Source organism: Artemia sp. Qi Xiang Cuo, chromosome 6, assembly GCF_049724085.1.
Source record: "Artemia sp. Qi Xiang Cuo chromosome 6, ASM4972408v1, whole genome shotgun sequence".
NCBI lineage: Eukaryota > Metazoa > Arthropoda > Branchiopoda > Anostraca > Artemiidae > Artemia > Artemia sp. Qi Xiang Cuo.
The window spans coordinates 42,965,089-42,984,505 of record NC_142799.1 but is presented as its reverse complement, the minus strand read 5'-3'; the positions used below and the strand labels follow the sequence as shown (position 1 = coordinate 42,984,505).

General features: G+C 34.4%; 1 protein-coding gene across 1 annotated transcript in view; it reads right to left on the bottom strand.

Annotated features, from left to right (window-relative positions):
- The window catches only part of LOC148951256 (uncharacterized), a 120,256-nt gene extending 117,626 nt beyond the window's left edge, over window positions 1–2,630 (bottom strand). Inside the window, exon 1 of the mRNA XM_089091040.1 lies at window positions 2,571–2,630. The gene's annotated coding sequence lies outside the window, so the exon portion shown is untranslated. The remainder of the gene's footprint in view (window positions 1–2,570) is intronic.
- Between the last annotated feature and the right edge of the window lie 16,787 nt (window positions 2,631–19,417).

Here is a 19,417-nt window from a genome sequence, read left to right as displayed (position 1 = left end):
TGTGTCCCCAGTAGTCCTGGTGTTTGATAAAGTTTTTGATCTATTTCTTTAACGTCAAAAATGGTGCCCGGTCCTTCCTGGAGAAGTTGTATTTATTTAAAAAAAACTGCTTTACATAACAAAAAAATCTTTGCTGTTTGTTATAGACCAAGTATTTAAAAAAATATTTGGAGGTAAAAATCAATCAAGTCCATAATAAATGACCAGTAATGAAACTATGAAGGATTTATATTAATGTTGTTGGTGCTGTTGTGCCAGTCACCTACAAGAGAACATTCAAATAGCATTCAAGTTTTTGCCTGTGTGTTTGAGCAATTTAATTTTCTTTTAGTATTATATGGGGGCGCAAAATATGTTGATCCGATAAAACTTGCGTTAGGAGCAAGTTTATTTAACACAAACTTGCGTTAATCAAACGAATTACACTACTTCAGACCACTTTAAGGGAGCGCTCCCCCTACTCTCTTCCTGGGTCCGCCACTGTAAAAATTTCAAATTTGTTTGCCCAACATTCTTACCCGTTTTTTATTGAAATCTTTATTATATAAGTCAGGCCAAATTTCAGATCTGTGTTTGTTTTTTTCTCTTTTCTTTTTCTTTCAGATGGCCCTTTCTCTTAATTATCTTGTTTCTGGGGGATTTTTATGCCCCTCCCCGTGCCTAACATAAGACAACTCGGACAAATAAATTCCCTCGCAGGTGCTTGCTTATGAGCATATGCAGTTACGAATCAATCAAGTGTTCCGCAACTAAAATCACGAAATACTCCGTCAACGACTGGACACTTCAGTTGTTAAATTATTCTTAAATCTCGAACTCTATGGAACAACCGGAATAATGTATTAGAATCACATATAGTTTAACACTGTCACTTGCGTAAGAGTTAATTTAGAAGGGAGGATTCCAGAAATTGCCAAAAATAGGTATATTGTTCGGAAAAAAGGAATGTCTTTTCCTTGCGTATGTGCCTGGTGCGTTACTGCAATTTTTCAAACGACTATGATCTGTATATGACGCATCCTCGTCACCACTTTTCCCATTTTACAAGTACCAAATTTATGAACGGGTGCAAAAGAGGTTACACGATTATAAAACAGCTACCATAACCACCATCTCTTGATTGTCAGATTCTTTGAGGGTATTTTTTATTGGTTTTTAACTTAATACTTATAATCTTTGTATATTATTATGCAATGGACGTCAAGAATGAACTTCAAAAATAGAAAAAAGGAGATATTTTAAAGCCGCAATAATTGCGTTAAAAACCGTGATTTTGAATAGCGGCGCTATTCAAAATCACGGTTTCACACTTACTTTTGTGTTCACCCCTCAGTCCCTGTATTTCTCAGGGACTGAGAAGCGGGAGCCTCCTCTTTTTTCCGTGTAATTTCTCGTATAATTTTCTTTGAGCTTCAACATCCCTTTTTACTTTTATTGATTTAAAAAAAATTGATACTTTCCCAAAAAGAATATTTTCAGAGAAAACTAAAGAGCCACATCGAAACTTAAAACGTACAGAAATTAATATGGATGAATATTTGCAACCCGAAAGAAATTGAAATTTATAATACTCATATCAAGCATAAGGATAACAGACACTACTAAGGATGAGCAGATTAATGCATAAAACCAACAAAATCAAAACCAATAACGAACTCAAACTGAAACAAGCAAAAGTTGCCACCAATAAGAGTACGCATGTCGTTCCCTTAAACTCTCTTCAAACCTTCTTTGGGTTTTGAGCCATTCAACAAAAGTTTATTGACCCTCTTTGGCCCCCTGTCCCGTTTTAGGGGGAAATAACATTTATTATTCTGTTTCTTTCTTCGTTGGGGCTCCTTTATTCCGAGAACTTGAGGATATAAGTTTCACGTCAGTCGGAATACAGATTTTTCCGTCCTTTTGTGGACCCATTTTCGGTAACCCGGTGCCGCTAAACCATTCCGGTTAAAATTTAGCTCCTCTTGTCTCAAAGACTTACGGCTGCAAGTTTGAATTCGTCAAACAGTTTTTTTTGGCCATTTTTGGAAACTATAGGACCCTCCCCATTCTCAAAGCAAAATTTGTGACCCTCTTGGCCAGAAAATTGTTCCTGAAAGTCTCGAGTCAAACGGACACCCAATATGCAACATGATCCCATTTCCCGCTATCAAACCTATTAGTAAACACTTTGTCATTTGAATAATTTATATTCCTTGCCCCAGGGAATATTGGGATCTTGCCTTTCCCAGAGGCATATTTAATGAACATTTTGACTACTTAAAGAAAAATGGTTATGCTTCAATTTTGATCAGATGCCATGGGGTTAAGGAGTAGCAACAAACGGCACGGAGGTGTCAGGTTGCCCTTTAATCAGTTTTGCCCAAAAATAGCACTATAAATTTCAACTTTTAATGTTTTAAGCCCCCTCCGAAGTTTCTACAATATCTCTTTTCAAATGAAAGTATCATCCGAAAAAAAGAAATAATAATACATGGAACGCGCATGGCTTTACTAGAGCAAACACTAGATTGTGGCCTCTGATTTGAAAAAAAAATTATTTGACAAAGGAAATAACACTCGAGACTTACATAGGTACATGACTAAGAATATTCCTGTCAACAGGTCCAGCAACTTCCAGCTTGCATCCCACCGAATACTTATCTGAGGAGTACCAAAGTTTTTCCAGTAAGCTCACGCCGTTCCTTGGGAACTCGGTTCCGATTCACCAGTCAGGTGATAAAGCAAAAAAACAATATTGACAATATAACTTTTCAATGATATCTATTGAGGATGAGTTACAAATCGTGAAAACAGGCAGATAGACCTGCACAGAATTTTGACTGATTTTCTTATGTTCATTGAATGGCCAATGTTCATTGATCTGCACCCTGTTAATGTTTAAAGCATTGGTATGCATTTAATGGCTGTGACTGGAAAGGACACAATGTGCAAAATGCAAAAATGTGTTAGCTGAATTTTTCCTGCATATTATTAAGTGAGAATTGTTTTCTAACTTCACTCTGGCCAAATACTTTACTTCCATCCCCTTCCCGTAATGTGCAAATGTATAGCCCAATGCATTCTATCACCCGTCACTTGTCTTTTTTGGCTATGAAACCGGTTTTCTGGTGTCTAACCTAAGCATAATTTTTTAGTGTGTTTCGTTTAATTAACAAGTACCAAACTCAGTTCTGGTTGCGATTGCTTACACCATCATTAAAAGTATATATTTTAGGCCATTATGTCGAAATAGGGAATCTTAATCACCTATTTATATCAACGTAGGACGTTTGTACTAAACCATCTGTCTCAATAGATCATGTGCTGAGACTTTTTTTTCATTTTGCTAACTACTAGGTGGGCTTGATATTTTAAACTTCGTAAGCAATGACACAAATTGTGCTACACACTTTAGGTTAAAACGGACGTAATATAAGTTAAATTTAAAGTGAACAAAAATTAGCATGAGCAAGTAGTTAAAATATAAAAGGAACAAATATTAAATTGAATAGCCAAGACAAAAATTAAACGAACAGATAGTATTACGAATGAATAAACGAAACCTAAAACGAACATAAATCAAAATAAAAACCCGACCAAACTTAAGAATAATAGATATTACCAGAAACCAGAGTGGGGTTACTGCCTCCTAGAACCACCAAAACGCTAGTGCGTCATTTGCGCTCTACTTACAAAAGAAACTTTTTCAAATCGCCTTACCTATTTCCTTCATAAAACTTTAAAAAATCTCTGAAACTGCCAGGAGCTTTTAGTTTATATATCTGAATATTTAAAACAATCAAATTAGTTTCGTTACTCCAATAGGCAAGAAATCGTTATCAATGGTGTAGATCGTGATTTTTCAATATTCCATGATTTTTCAGCACAAATGTTGCTTTCAAATTGCCATTTGTGTTTTAAAATTGTGAATAGGCATGCATTTCCTATGCTTTTGTATGATATGGAAGAAAAATTAAAATTTGGAGTTATTTTTTTATAAAAAATATGGTATCCCACATCTTTCTCCCATACAGTCTAATTTTTGAGGACCAAAAATCCCCGATAAAGCTTTCTAATACTCGAATAAATGATTTATCTCTCTGGAAAACAGATTTTCCCTTAATCTTTGCCCGCCCTTGGAAGACAATCAGGTCCCTTTAACCACTTTGGAACATTTATGGAGGTAGCCTATTTATACTGCTGAAGGTTATTCAGGGTTAAGAACAAACTTCCTAGTCTACACCCAATAAATAGCGAGAAGTCATCGCTTTGTATTTTTTACGAGTTAATTAATCGTTGTCGGAATCTTTAGATGTTTTTTTTTCATAATTAAATAATTTTACCCCTTTAGAAATCCACCCCCTCCCATTCAAGAAATCTTCAGATTAATGCCACGTCTTTTTATTTATTTTTTAATTCATCTAATCGCTAGAAGTTTCTGTATATATGCGTGTCTTAATTATTACTCGGGCTGTGAAGATGCTGTGGTTACAAACATCAGTATAGTAATTTATTATTGGAAAAAAACTACGTTTTCTAAAGAGTTAAAGAGGCTGAGTCACAAGTTCGAACCTTAAAACGTACAGGGATTAGAAGATGCAGTTGGGGGGCTGCCGCCCCCCAAACCCTCGCTTCCGTATATGAAACGGGCTGTGCCCTCCTCAACGCCTCGCTCTTTACGCTAAAGTTTTATTGTTTAAAAAAAAGAATTGTGAGAAAGTCAAACTTTAGCGTAAAGAGCGAGGCGTTGAGGAGGACACAGCTCCTTTCATATACGGAAGCGGGGGTTTGGGGGGCGGCAGCCCCCCAACTGCACCTTATAATCCCTGTACGTTTTAAGGTTCGAACTTGTGACTCAGCCTCTTTAACTCTTTAGAAAACGTAGTTAGTAGAAGGGGGGGTCCGACTCCGACGAGTACCACGTGGTTTATGGTTTTCTCACTGAGAATGAAAAAACAGTATTTTTCTCACTTGGAAAAACATGAATTTTCTCACATTTATGTCTGTTTTCATGGATGGTTATGTGTGTTGGTCGATTTATTTGATGTTTTTTATGGATGGTTATGGATGATTTATGGTTTTTGTCAGTGAGAATTTGAAAAAACAGGAATTTTGTCACATTTATGTCTGTTTTCTTGAATGGTTATGTGTGTTTTATGGATTTTGTCAGTGAGAATGGAAAAACAGGAACTTTGTCACATTTATGGTCTTTGTCAGTGAAAATGGAAAAACAGGAACTCTGTCACATTCATGGATTATTGAGTCATTAATCAAATTGTTTCCAGGCAAGGTTAATTAATGTCTGACAGATGACGTCAAGTTAATTAATGTCTGGAGTTCTACCAAGAGAAATGTCTCCGGGCAAAGATTAGATCACACATGACAGATGATGTCGTGATTGATTGATTGACATGAAAGGGGAATTAATTTGTTGTTCTAAAGAGAATTGATTCATGAAAGGGAATTAATTTGGAGTTCTTCCAGAAGAATCGTTTCCGACCAAATGTTTTGATCTTAGCGCGCGAAAGGGTTTCTTTTGTAATTTCAAATGTGAAAGCACAGAGATACTAAACAAAAGGAACACACTAAAATTACTTTTAGGGGATTATTTGGGCGAAACCGTTTTAACCATTTTATGGAATTATTTCCGCAAAAAAGTTAGAGACATTCTAAAAGATGATTATAGAAGAGAATTTGAGGGTAAAACTCTGTGGTCGTTATGATACACAAGCTCGATTTTAACAGTGTCGTAAGGTCCTCTACCACAACCCAAAGGGTTCCGATCCCCCTACCCCAACCCCAAAGGGTTCCGATCCCTCTACCCCAACCCCGAAGGAAGCCACCGGTCCTCAAAGGTCCACTGGGCTCCCAAAGGGCCCCCCGGCCCTCAAGGTTCCCCCAGACTCCCCCCGGGGCCCAAAGGGCCCCTCCCCCCTTTGGCCCCCCAAAGGGGCCCCTCTCCCTCCATCTCCTCCCTCCTCCTCCCCTTCCCCTCCCCTCCTTCCCCTCCCCTCCCCTCCTCCTCCTCCCCTCCTCCTCCCCTCCCCTCCTCCCCTCCCCTTCCCTCCCCCATTTTTTATACTTTTTTTGTGCATTGAGACACAGAACGACCCCCTCCCCCCGGCCCAGCCCCCCTCCAAAGGTCTGATTTTTCAAAGTTCATTTTGAATTTACTTCGTTGAAATGCAAGAGTTGGAATGTTTCAGTAGTGTTTGGTTGTGGTTTACCTTGTCACAGTTACATTTTCTTGATTTTTCAAAGTTCATTTTAAATTTCTTTCGTTGAAATGCAAGAGTTGGAATGTTTCAGTAGTGTTTGGTTGTGGTTTACCTTGTCACAGTTACATTTTCTTGATTTTTCAAAGTTCATTTTTAATTTCTTTCGTTGAAATGCAAGAGTTGGAATTTTTTAGTAGTGTTTGGTTTACCTTGTCACAGTTACATTTTCATGATTTTTCAAAGTTCATTTTGAATTTCTTTCATTGAAATGCAAGAGTTGGAATATTTCAGTAGTGTTTGGCTTACCTTGTCACTGTTACATTTTCTTGATTATTCAAAGTTCATTTTGAATTTCTTTTGTTGAAATGCAAGAGTTGGAATATTTCAGTAGTGTTTGGTTGTGGTTTACCTTGTCACAGTTAAATTTTCTTGATTTTTCAAAGTTCATTTTGAATTTCTTTTGTTGAAATGCAAGATTTGGAATATTTCAGTAGTGTGTTGTTGTAGTTTACCTTGTCACACTTACATTTTCTTGATTTTTCAATGTTCATTTTGAATTTCTTTTGTTGAAATTCAAGAGTTGGAATATTTCAGTAGTGTTTGGTTGTGGTTTACCTTGTCACACTTACATTTTCTTGATTTTTCAAAGTTCATTTCGAATTTCTTTCGTTGAAATGTAATAGTTGGAATATTTCAGTAGTGTTTCGTTGTGGTTTACCTTGTCACAGTTACATTTTCTTGATTTTTCAAAGTTCATTTTGAATTTCTTTCATTGAAATGTAAGAGTTGGAATATTTCAGTAGTGTTTGGTAGTGGTTTACCTTGTCATTGTCACATTTTCTTAATTTTTAAAAGTTCATTTTGAATTTATTTCGTTGAAATGCAAGAGTTGGAATATTTCAGTTGTGTTTCGTTGTGGTTTACCATGTCACAGTTACATTTTCTTGATTTTTCAAGGTTCATTTTTAATTTATTTCGTTGAAATACAAGAGTTTGAATATTTCAGTTGTGTTTGGTAGTGGTTTACCTTGTCAGGGTTACATTTTCTTTAATTTTCAAAGTTAATTTTGAATTTTTTTCATTGAAATGTAAGAGTTTGAATATTTAAGTAATTTTTGGTTATGGTATACCTTGTCACAGTTACAGTTTGTTGATTTTTCAAAGTTCATTTTGAATTTATTTCTTTTAAATGCAATAGTTGGAATATTTCAGTAGTGTTTAGTTGTGGTTTACCGTATCACAGTTACATTTTCTTGATTTTTCAAAGTTTGATTTCGAATTTCTTTCGTTGAAATGCAAGAGTTGGAATATTTCAGTAGTGTTTGGTTGTGGTTTACCTTGTCACAGTTACATTTCCTTGATTTTTCAAAGTTCATTTTGAATTTTTTTTCGTTGAAATGCAAGAGTTGGAATATATCAGTAGTGTTTTGTCGTGATTTACCTTGTCACAGATACATTTTCTTGATTTTTCAAAGTTCATTTTGAATTTCTTTTGTTGAAATTCAAAAGTTGGAATATTTCAGCAGTGTTTGGTCGTGGTTTACCTTGTCACAGTTACATTTTCTTGATTTTTCAAAGTTCATTTGAACTTCTTTCGTTGAAATGCAAGAGTTGGAATATTTCAGTAGTGTTTGGTCGTGGTTTACCTTGTCAGAGTTACATTCTCTTGATTTTTCAAAGTTTATTTCGAATTTCTTTCGTTGAAATGCATGAGTTGGAATATTTCAGTAGTGTTTTGTTGTGGTTTACCTTGTCACAGTTACATTTTCTTGATTTTTCAAAGTTCATTTTGAATTTCTTTCGTTGAAATGCAAGAGTTGGAATATTTCAGTAGTGTATTGTTGTGGTTTACCTCGTCATGGTTACATTTTCTTAATTTTTCAAATTTCATTTTGAATTTCTTTCGTTGAAATGCTAGAGTTGTAATATTTCAGATGTGTTTCGTTGTGGTTTACCTTGTCACAGTTACATTTTCTTGATTTTTCAAAGTTCATTGTGAATTTATTTCGTTGAAATGCAAGAGTTGGAATATTTCAGTAGTGTTTGGTTGTGGTTTACCTTGTCACAGTTATATTTTCTTGATTTTTCAAAGTTCATTTTGAATTTCTTTCGTTGAAATGCAAGAGTTGGAATATTTCAGTAGTGTTTGGTTGTGGTTTACCATGTCACAGTTACATTTTACTGATTTTTCAAATTTCATTTTGAATTTCTTTCATTTAAATGCAAGAGTTGGAATATTTCAGTAGTGTTTGGTTGTGGTTTACCTTGTCACAGTTACATTTTCTTGATTTTTCAAAGTTTATTTTGAATTTCTTTCGTTTAAATGCAAGAGTTGGAATATTTCAGTAGTGTTTGGTTGTGGTTTATCTTGTCAGAGTTACATTCTCTTGATTTTTCAAAGTTCATTTTGAATTTCTTTCGTTGAAATGCAAGAGTTGGAATATTTCAGTAGTGTTTGGTTGTGGTTTACATTGTCACAGTTACATTTTCCTGATTTTTCAAAGTTCATTTTGAATTTTTTTCGTTGAAATGCAAGAGTTGGAATATATCAGTAGGGTTTTATCGTGGTTTACCTTGTCACAGTTACATTTTCTTGATTTTTCGAAGTTCATTTTGAATTACTTTCGTTGAAATGCAAGAGTTAGAATATTTCAGTAGTGTTTGGTTGTGGTTTACCTTGTCACAGTTACATTTTCTTGATTTTTCGAAGTTCATTTGAATTTATTTCGTTTAAATGCAAGAGTTGGAATATTTCAGTAGTGTTTGGTTATGGTTTACCCTGTCAGAGTTACATTCTCTTGATTTTTCAAAGTTCATTTTGAATTTCTTTCGTTGAAATGCATGAGTTGGAATATTTCAGTATTGTTTGCTTGTGGTTTACCTTGTCACAGATACATTTTCTTGATTTTTCAAAGTTAATTTAGAATTTCTATCGTTGTAATGCAAGAGTTGGAATATTTCAGTAGTGTTTGCTTGTGGTTTACCGTGTCAGGGTTACATTTTCTTTCTTTTTCAAAGTTCAGTTTGAATTTCTTTCTTTGAAATGCAAGAGTTGGAATATTTCAGTTGTGTTTCGTTGTGGTTTACCTTGTCACAGTTACATTTTCTTGATTTTTCTAACTTAATTTTTTTTTTCTTTATTTGAAATGCAAGAGTTGGAATATTTCAGTAGGGTTTGGTTTTGGTTTACCTTGTCACAGTTACATTTTCTTGATTTTTCAAAGTTAATTTTGAATTTCTTTCGTTGAACTGCAAGAGTTGGAATATTTCTGGAGTGTTTCGTTGTGGTTTAGCTGGTCCCGGGGACTGTTACGTGAATTGTCACAGTTAATTTTGAATTTCTTTCGTTGAAATGCAAGAGTTGGAATATTTTAGTAGTGTTTGGTTATGGTTTACCTTGTCACAGTTACATTTTCTTGATTTTTCAAAGTTCATTTTGAATTTCTTTCGTTGAAAAGCAAGAGTTGGAATATTTCAGTAGTGTTTGGTTGTGGTTCACCTTGTCACAGTTACACTTTCTAGATTTTTCAAAGTTCATTTTGAATTTATTTTGTTGAAATGCAAGAGTTGGAATATTTCAGTAGTCTTTGCTTTTGGTTTACCTTGTCAGATTTACATTTTCTTTGTTTTTCAAATTTAATATTTAAATATTTTATTTTAAATACATTTTTTTATTAATTAATTATAGTTTTTCTGTTGTTTAAATTGTAAAAGTTACATTTTATTTATTTTTAAAATTTCATTTTGAATTTATTTCATTGAAATGCAAGAGTTGGAATATTTCAATAGTGTTTGGTTGTGGTTTACCTTGTCACAGTTACATTTTCTTGATTTTTGAAAGTTCATTTTGAATTTCTTTCATTTAAATTCAAGAGTTGGAATATTTCAGTTGTGTTTTGTCGTGTTTTACCTTGTCACATTTACATTTTCCTGATTTTTCAAAGTTCATTTTTAATTTCTTACATTGAAATGCAAGAGTTTGAATATTTCAGTAGTGTTTGGTTGTGTTTTAACTTGTCACAGTTACATTCTCTTGATTTTTCAAAGTTCAATTTGAATTTCCTTCTTTGAAATGCAAGAGTTGGAATATTTCAGTAGTGTTTGGTTGTGGTTTACCTTGTCACAGTTACAATTTCTTTATTTTTAAAATATAATTTTTAATTTCGTTCTTTTAAATTCAAGAGTTGGAATATTTCTGTAGTGTTTGGTTATGGTTTACCTTGTCACAGTTACGTTTTCTTGGTTTTTCCAAGTTAATTTTGAATTTCTTTAGTTGAAATGAAAGAGTTGTAATATTTAAGTATTGTTTGGTTGTTGTTTACATTGTCACAGTTACATTTTATTGATTTTTCAAAGTTCATTTTTAATTTTGTTTCGTTGAAAAGCAAGAGTTGGAATATTTCAGTAGTGTTTGGTTGTGGTTTACCTTGTCGCAGTTACACTTTCTTGATTTTTCAAAGTTCATTTTGAATTTCTTTCGTTGAAATGCAAGAGTTGGAATATTTAAGTAGTGTTTGGTTGTGGTTTACATTGTCACAGATACACTTTCTTGATTTTTAAATTTTAATATTAATTTCTTTACTTTTAATTCAATTTTTTGAATAATTAAGTAGTTTTTGGCTGTGTTTTAACTTGTCACAGTTACATTTTCTTGATTTTTCAAAGTTCATTTTGAATTTCTATCGTTGAAATGCAAGAGTTGGAATATTTCAGTAGTGTTTCGTTGTTGTTTACTTTGTCAGAGTTACATTCTCTTTATTTACACTACTGAAATATTCCAACTCTTGCATTGCAACGAAAGAAATTCAAAATGAACTTTGAAAAATTAAGGGAATGTAACTGTGACAAGGTAAACTACAACAACACACTACTGAAATATTCCAACTCTTGCATTTCAATGAAAGTAATTCAAAATGTACATATATAAATCAAGAAAATGTAACTGTGACAAGGTAAACCACAACCAACCACTACTGAAATATTCCAACTCTTGCATTTCAATGAAAGAAATTCAAAATGAATTTTGAAAAATCAAGAAAATGTAACTGTGACAAGGTAAACCACAACCAATCACTAGTGAAATATTCCAACTCTTGCATTTCAATGAAAGAAATTCAAAATGAAATTTTAAAATTCAAGAAAATGTAACTGAGATAAGGTAAACCACAACCAAAAACAACTGAAATATTCCAACTCTTACATTTCAATGAAAGAAATTCAGATGAACTTTGAAAAATCAAGAAAATGTAACGCTGACAAGGTAAACCACAAGCAAACACTACTGAAATATTCCAACTCTTGCATTTCAACAAAAGAAATTCAAAATGAACTTTGAAAAATAAAGTAAGTGTAACTGTGACAAGGTAAACAACAACCAAACACTACTGAAATATTCCAACTCTTGCATTTCAACAAAAAAAATTCAAAATGAACTTTGAAAAATCAAGAAAAAGTAACTGTGACAATGGAAACCACAACCAAACACTACTGAAATATTCCAACTCTTGCATTTCAATGAAAACAATTCAATATGAACTTTGAAAAATAAAGAAAATGTAAATGTGACAAGGTAAACCACTACCAAACACTACTGAAATATTCCAACTCTTGCATTTCAACGAAAGAAATTTAAAATGAACTTTGAAAAAACAAGAAAATGTAACTGTGACAAGGTAAACCACAACGAAACACAACTGAAATATTCCAACTCTAGCATTACAACGAAACAAATTCAAAATGAACATTGAAAAATAAAGAAAATGTAACAATGACAAGGAAAACCACAACAAAACACTACTGAAATAGTCCAACTCTAGCATTTCAAAGAAAGAAGTTCAAAATGAACTTTGAAAAATCAAGAAAATGTAACTGTGACAAGGTGAACCACAACCAAACACTACTGAAATATTCCAACTCTTGCATTTCAACGAAAGAAATTCAAAATGAATTTTGAAAAATCAAGAGAATGTAACTCTGACAAGGTAAACCACAACCAAACACTACTGAAATATTCCAACTCTTGCATTTAAACGAAAGAAATTCAAAAAAACTTTGAAAAATCAAGAAAATGTAACTGTGACAAGGTAAACCACAACCAAACACTACTGAAATCTTCCAACTCTTGCATTACAAATATAGAAATTCTAAATGAACTTTTAAATATCTTGAAAATGTAACTGTGACAAGGTAAACCACAACCAAACACTACTGAAAGATTCCAACTCTTGCATTTCAACAAAATAAATTCTAAATGAACTTTGAAAATTCAAGAAAATGTAACTGTGACACGGTAAACCATAACCAATCACTACTGAAATATTCCAACTCTTTCATTTAAATGAAAAAAATTCAAAATGAACTTTGAAAAATCAGGAAATTGTAAGTGTGACACGGTAAACCACATCGAAAAACAACTGAAATATCACAACTCTTGAATTTCAATGGGAGAAGTTCGAAATGAACTTTGTAAAATCAAGAAAATGTAACCATGACAATGTAAACCACAACCAAACACTACTGAAATATTCCAACTCTTGCATTTCAACGAAAGAATTTCAAAATGAACTTTGAAAAATCAAGAGAATGTAACTGTGACAAGGTAAACCACAACCAAACACTACTGAAATATTCCAACTCTTGCATTTCAACGAAAGATATTCAAAATGAACTTTGAAAAATCAAGAGAATGTAACTCTGACAGGGTAAACCACAACCAAACACTACTGACATATACAAACACTTGAATTTCAACGAAAGAAATTCAAATGAACTTTGAAAAATCAAGAAAATGTAACTGTGACATGGTAAACCACAGCCAAACACTACTGAAATATTCCAACTCTTGCATCTCAACGAAAGAAATTCAAAATGAACTTCGAAAAAACAAGAAAATGTAACTGTGACAAGGTAAACCACGACAAAAAACTACTGATATATTCCAACTTTTGCATTTCAACAAAAAAAATTCAAAATGAACTTTGAAAAATCAGGAAAATGTAACTGTGACAAGGTAAACCACAACCAAACACTACTGAAATATTCCAACTCTTGCATTTCAACGAAAGAAATTCAAAATGAACTTTGAAAAATCAAAAGAATGTAACTCTGACAAGGTAAACCACAACCAAACACTACTGAAATATTCCAACTCTTGCATTTAAACGAAAGAAATTCAAAAAAAACTTTGAAAAATCAAGAGCATGTAACTGTGGCAAGGTGAACAGCAACAAAACACTACTGAAATATTCGTACTCTTGCATTTCAATGTAAGAAATACAAAATGAACTTTGAAAAAGCAGGAAAATGTAAGTGTGATAAGGTAAAACACAATCAAATACTACTGAAATATTCAAACTCTTGCATTTCAACGAAAGAAATTCGAAATGAACTTTGAAAAATCAAGAAAATGTAACTGTGACACGGTAAACCACAACCAAACACTACTGAAATATTCCAACTCTTGCATTTCAACGAAAGAAATTCAAAATGAACTTTGAAAAATCAAGAAAATATAACTGTGACAAGGTAAACCACAACCAAACACTACTGAAATATTCCAACTCATGCATTTCAACGAAAGAAATTCGAAATGAACTTTGAAAAATCAAGAGAATGTAACTCTGACAAGGTAAACCACACCAAAACACTAATTAAATATTACAAATCTTTCTTTTCAACTAAATAAATACAAATGAACTTTGAAAAATCAAGAAAATGTAACTGTGACAAGGTAAACCACAACCAAACACTACTGAAATATTCCAACTCTTGCATTTCAACGAAAGAAATTCAAAATGAACTTTGAAAAATCAAGAAAATGTAACTGTGACAAGTTAAACCACGAACAAACACTACTGATATATTCCAACTCTTGCATTTAAACGAAAAAAAATTCAAAATTAACTTTGAAAAATCAGGAAAATGTAACTGTGATAAGGTAAACCACAATCAAACCCTACTGAAATATTCCAACTCTTGCATTTCAATGAAAGAAATTCAAAATGAACTTTGAAAAATCCAGAAAATGTAACTGTGACATGGTAAACCACAACTAAACACTACAGAAATATTCCAACTATTGCATTTCAACGAAAGAAATTCAAAATGAACTTTTAAAAAACAATAAAATGTAAATGTGACAAGGTAAACCACAACCAAACAATACTCAAATATTCAAACTATTACATTTCAAAGAAAAAAATTAAAAATTAAATTTTAAAAATCAAGAAAATGTAACTGTGACAAGGTAAACCACTACCAAACACTACTGAAATATTCCAACTCTTGCATTTCAACGAAAGAAATTCAAAATGAACTTTGAAAAATCAAGAAAATGTAACTGTGACAAGGTAAACCACAACGAAACACAACTGAAATATTCCAACTCTTGCATTTCAACGAAAGAAATTAAAAATGAACTTTGAAAAATCAAGAAAATGTGACCATGACAAAGGTAAACCACAACCAAACACTACTGAAATATTCCAACTCTTGCATTTCAATGAAAGAAATTCAAAATGAACTTTGAAAAATCAAGAAAATGTAACTGTGACAAGGTAAACCACAACTAAACACTACTGAAATATTCCAACTATTGCATTTCAATGAAGGAAATTCGAAATGAACTTTGAAAAATCAAGAAAATGTAACTGTGACAAGGTAAACCACAACCAAACACTACTGAAATATTCCAAATCTTGCATTTCAACGAAAGAAATTCAAAATGAACTTTGAAAAATCAAGAAAATGTAACTGTGACAAGGTAAACTATAACAACACACTACTGAAATATTCTAACTCTTGCCTTTCAACAAAAGGAATTCAAATGAACTTTGAAAAATCAAGAGAATGTAACTGTGACAAGGTAAACCACAACACTACTGAAATATACCAACTCTTGCATTTCAACCAAAGAAATTCAAAATGAACTTTGAAAAATCAATAAAATGTAACAGTGACAAGGTAAACCAAACACTACTGAAATATTCCAACTCTTGCATTTCAATGAAAGAAATTCAAAATGAACTTTGAAAAATCATGAAAATGTAACTGTGACAAGGTAAGCCAAACACTACTGAAATATTCCAACTCTTGCATTTCAACGAAAGAAATTAGAAATAAACATTGAAAAATCAAGAAAATGAAAGTGTGACAAGGTAAACCACAACCAAACACTACTGAAACATTCCAACTCTTGCATTTCAATGAAAGAAATACAGAATGAACTTTGAAAAATTATGAAAATGTAACTGTGTTAAGGTAAACCACAACCAAACACTACTGAAACAATCCAACTCTTGCATTTCAACGAAGGAAATTCAAAATGAACTTTGAAAAATCAGACCTTTGGAGGGGGAGGGGCCGGGGGAGGGGGTCGTTCTGTTTCTCAATGCACAAAAAAAGTATAAAAAATGGGGGAGGGAAGGGGAGGAGGGGAGGGGAGGCGGAGGAGGAGGGAGGAGGAGGAGGGGAGGAGGAGGAGGGGAGGGGAGGGGGAGGAGGGGAGGGGAAGGGGAGGAGGAGGGAGGAGATGGAGGGAGAGGGGCCCCTTTGGGGGGCCAAAGGGGGGAGGGGCCCTTTGGGCCCCGGAGGGGGGGTCTGGGGGAGCCTTGAGGGCCGGGGGGCCCTTTGGGAGCCCAGTGGACCTTTGAGGACCGGTGGCTTCCTTCGGGGTTGGGGTAGAGGGATTGGAACCCTTTGGGGTTGGGGTAGGGGGATCGGAACCCTTTGGGTTGTGGTAGAGGACCTTACGACACTGTTAAAATCGAGCTTGTGTATCATAACGACCACAGAGTTTTACCCTCAAATTCTCTTCTATAATCATCTTTTAGAATGTCTCTAACTGTTTCGCGGAAATAATTCCATAAAATGGTTAAAACGGTTTCGCCCAAATAATCACTAAACGTAATTTTAGCGTGTTCCTTTTGTTTAGCATCCCTATGCTTTCACATTTGAAATTACAAAAGAAACCCTTTCGCACGCTAAGATCAAAACATTTGGTCGGAAACGATTCTTCTGGAAGAACTCCAAATTAATTCCCTTTCGTGAATCAATTCTCTTTAGAACAAAAAATTAATTCCCCTTTCATGTCAATCAATCAATCACGACATCATCTGTCATGTGTGATCTAAACTTTGCCCGGAGACATTTCTCTTGGTAGAACTCCAGACATTAATTAACTTGACGTCATCTGTCAGACATTAATTAACCTTGCCTGGAAACAATTTGATTAATGACTCAATAATCCATGAATGTGACAGAGTTCCTGTTTTTCCATTTTCACTGACAAAGACCATAAATGTGACAAAGTTCCTGTTTTTCCATTCTCACTGACAAAATCCATAAAACACACATAACCATTCATGAAAACATACATAAATGTGACAAAGTTCCTGTTTTTTCAAATTCTCACTGACAAAAACCCTGAAAACATCCATTACCCTCCATAAAAAACATCAAATAAATCGACCAACACACATAACCATCCATGAAAACAGACATAAATGTGAGAAAATTCATGTTTTTCCAAGTGAGAAAAATACTGTTTTTTCATTCTCAGTGAGAAAACCATAAACCACGTGGTACTCGTCGGAGTCGGACCCCCCCTTCTACTGTAGTTTTTCTTCAAATAATTTCTGCACGTTTTTGTACAGTTTATTACTTATTATTGCTTGACTAACTGTTAGCTGATCTTTTCAGGAGTTAAAGATGGGTGCTGCCGCCTCCCAAACCCGCCGCTTTTGAAGATCCTTGTGTTAAGGCTTTTAATTCCTGAATACTCAAATCAAATGCACAGTAAGATTTTCTTTTTTCAACTTGTCTTCGAGCATGCGGGTATACGGCATGTTATCAAAGCAGTTGAGACTTACCTGTAACCTGAAGGCCGACTGTGATATTCTTCTGGAGACGCCTGTTGAGCTGAAGGATTTAATAGACTGGATTTAAAAAAGAAACTGAGTTTCTTTTTTAAACTTTAAATTCAGTATATAAAAAGTTTTCTCTGACAGGGAATCGAACCCGGATCTTCGGCCTGACAGTCAGGAACAGCGACCATTATACCAAAGAGACACTTGTTATATTATTTTAGTCTCTCGTATCTATTTTTGACGCAAGCAAATCCCCACAAAACTTGATATTTGTTTTTTGGAAAATAGGGAAGGAAGGATAGGATTGAGCTGAAATTTTGAGGATAAGCTCCCAGGCCCCAGGAAAGCTTATCCTCTAAGTTTCAGCACGATCAAACAACGTTAAAGGGGGGCTGTGGTGGGAAAAATTAACATGGGCTCTTATAGGCAAACGAGGTTTTTCGTAAATGTAAATTCGGGGGATAATTTTTTCGGTCTGAAAATATCAAAAGGTCCTAACAGGTCGAATTCCGCTTCGAATGAGTCCTCATTCACCCGGATCCGTTTCCAACTGTGGCCTGTAGGCGTGGCTGATAAAAAAAAAGAGAAATGAACTTTAAGTGGCTATATTTGTTTTTTTGGAAAACAGGGAAGGAGTGATCGGGTTGAGATGAAATTTTGAAGATAAGCTCCCGGGCCCGAGGAAAGCTTAACCTCTAAATTTTACCCCAATCGGACAACGTTAAAGGGGGGCTGTGGTCGGAGGGTCGAAACTTCCGGCCCACTTTTACCCATGGAGATAAAGTCGGAAGGGGGTGAAATTTTGCACGTTTCTTAGTTGGAGCTTGGGCTAATGCGATCACCGCTGTCTCTCTGCGACCGCTAGGACCAGAATTCGCTTAACATTGTTGTGGGTCGCCTCTTTAAAGAGGCACAAGTGTGCCTCCTTGACTGTTGAAAATCCACATAATCTGGAGATTCCAGAGATTTGGAAGTTTAACAAACCCTTCTCTTCAAATTACGAGCCTAAGCCCTTAATATTAAGAAAGTGATTAAAAAAGAGGTCTGGCTGTGAAAAACCACAGGGTGCTTAGTCCTATGCTGCACATTTCATCCTACAGAATATGCGAATTTCCAATGACTATTACTATACTGACGCCTGTAAGTACAGGATACCAAGTACTATTCTAGGCAATCAAGTTATAAAGGAGTTTTTCCTGGAAGGGGAGGGGTGACACTCGGCACGATTACCCGAAATAATTTAACAATTAAGTGAATTGAAAAAAATACTGCATTTGTCTTGGGATTTTAGGAATGGGGGAGGGGAAGAAATTTTACCAACAGACTGGTCATTTCCACTGAAATAAACCGAACTGAATTGACATTTCGGTAAATATATTTAAAGTTACAGTAATATCGAGGTGAAATTTCAAATACTGTAGTATAATCAGAAAAAGTACGGTAAAGTCGAAGCACTTGGCGCCACTATTTTACGATGCCAGTTTGATTATAGACGGTTGGGTCGTTTACACTCTCTCCGCAAAACACTTAATATGAAAAAAACATCAGCTAGGGATTGCGGCATTGATTAATTAGATCATGGAAAAACAAAGCGGCGACGATTCACTGTTTATCTGGAGTAAAGTAGGCAGTTCGTACTTTATCCTGAGCTTTCAGGTACATGGGCTACCTCTAAAAAAAACTTTCAGAGTGGCTTAAAACATCTAAACGTGTTCTATGGGTGGGAAAAAGTAGGGGAAATCTTTTTTTGATAGATAAATCATTTCTTCAAATGTTACAAAACTTTACAGTTTTTTGTGAGTTCCATATCTTCCAAAGTAAAAAAGAAGTGTGATTTTCAAATATGCAGGATAAAACATTTCTAGAAGAGAATCAACTCTTCCAACTTTAAAAGAATGTTTGGTTCTAAAAAAGAACCGAAAAATAAGATAAAATTAAGATTGAAAGTGGCAAATCACCTTAGTAGCGATCACCAGGGTCAGAGAGAATTTCTACCAGACCTTATACCGTTCGCCAGGAATTGTAGACTAATCCTCACGCTTCAAGTCTAAAAACAGGCATAACTCTTTCCATTGACGTAGACGTAGGGAGGTAAGTATCTGTGTCCGCACATTCCCGAAATCTCAAGATGTTTACGACTTGTCCATGAGTTTTCTCATATATAGCCTTTTTGTATATTTTCTTAATAACTTACCAGCTTTTGTATGTTTTTTTTTCAAATTCAGGCTCCGAATAAGATTGCAACCCCGCTGAAACATTCCCTATGTACATGCCTGTGAGAGACCTAAACTTTAGACCAGTGTTTGCCAAACTTTTGACATACCGTACGTGTGCCTGTTTTTATCTTTTTTT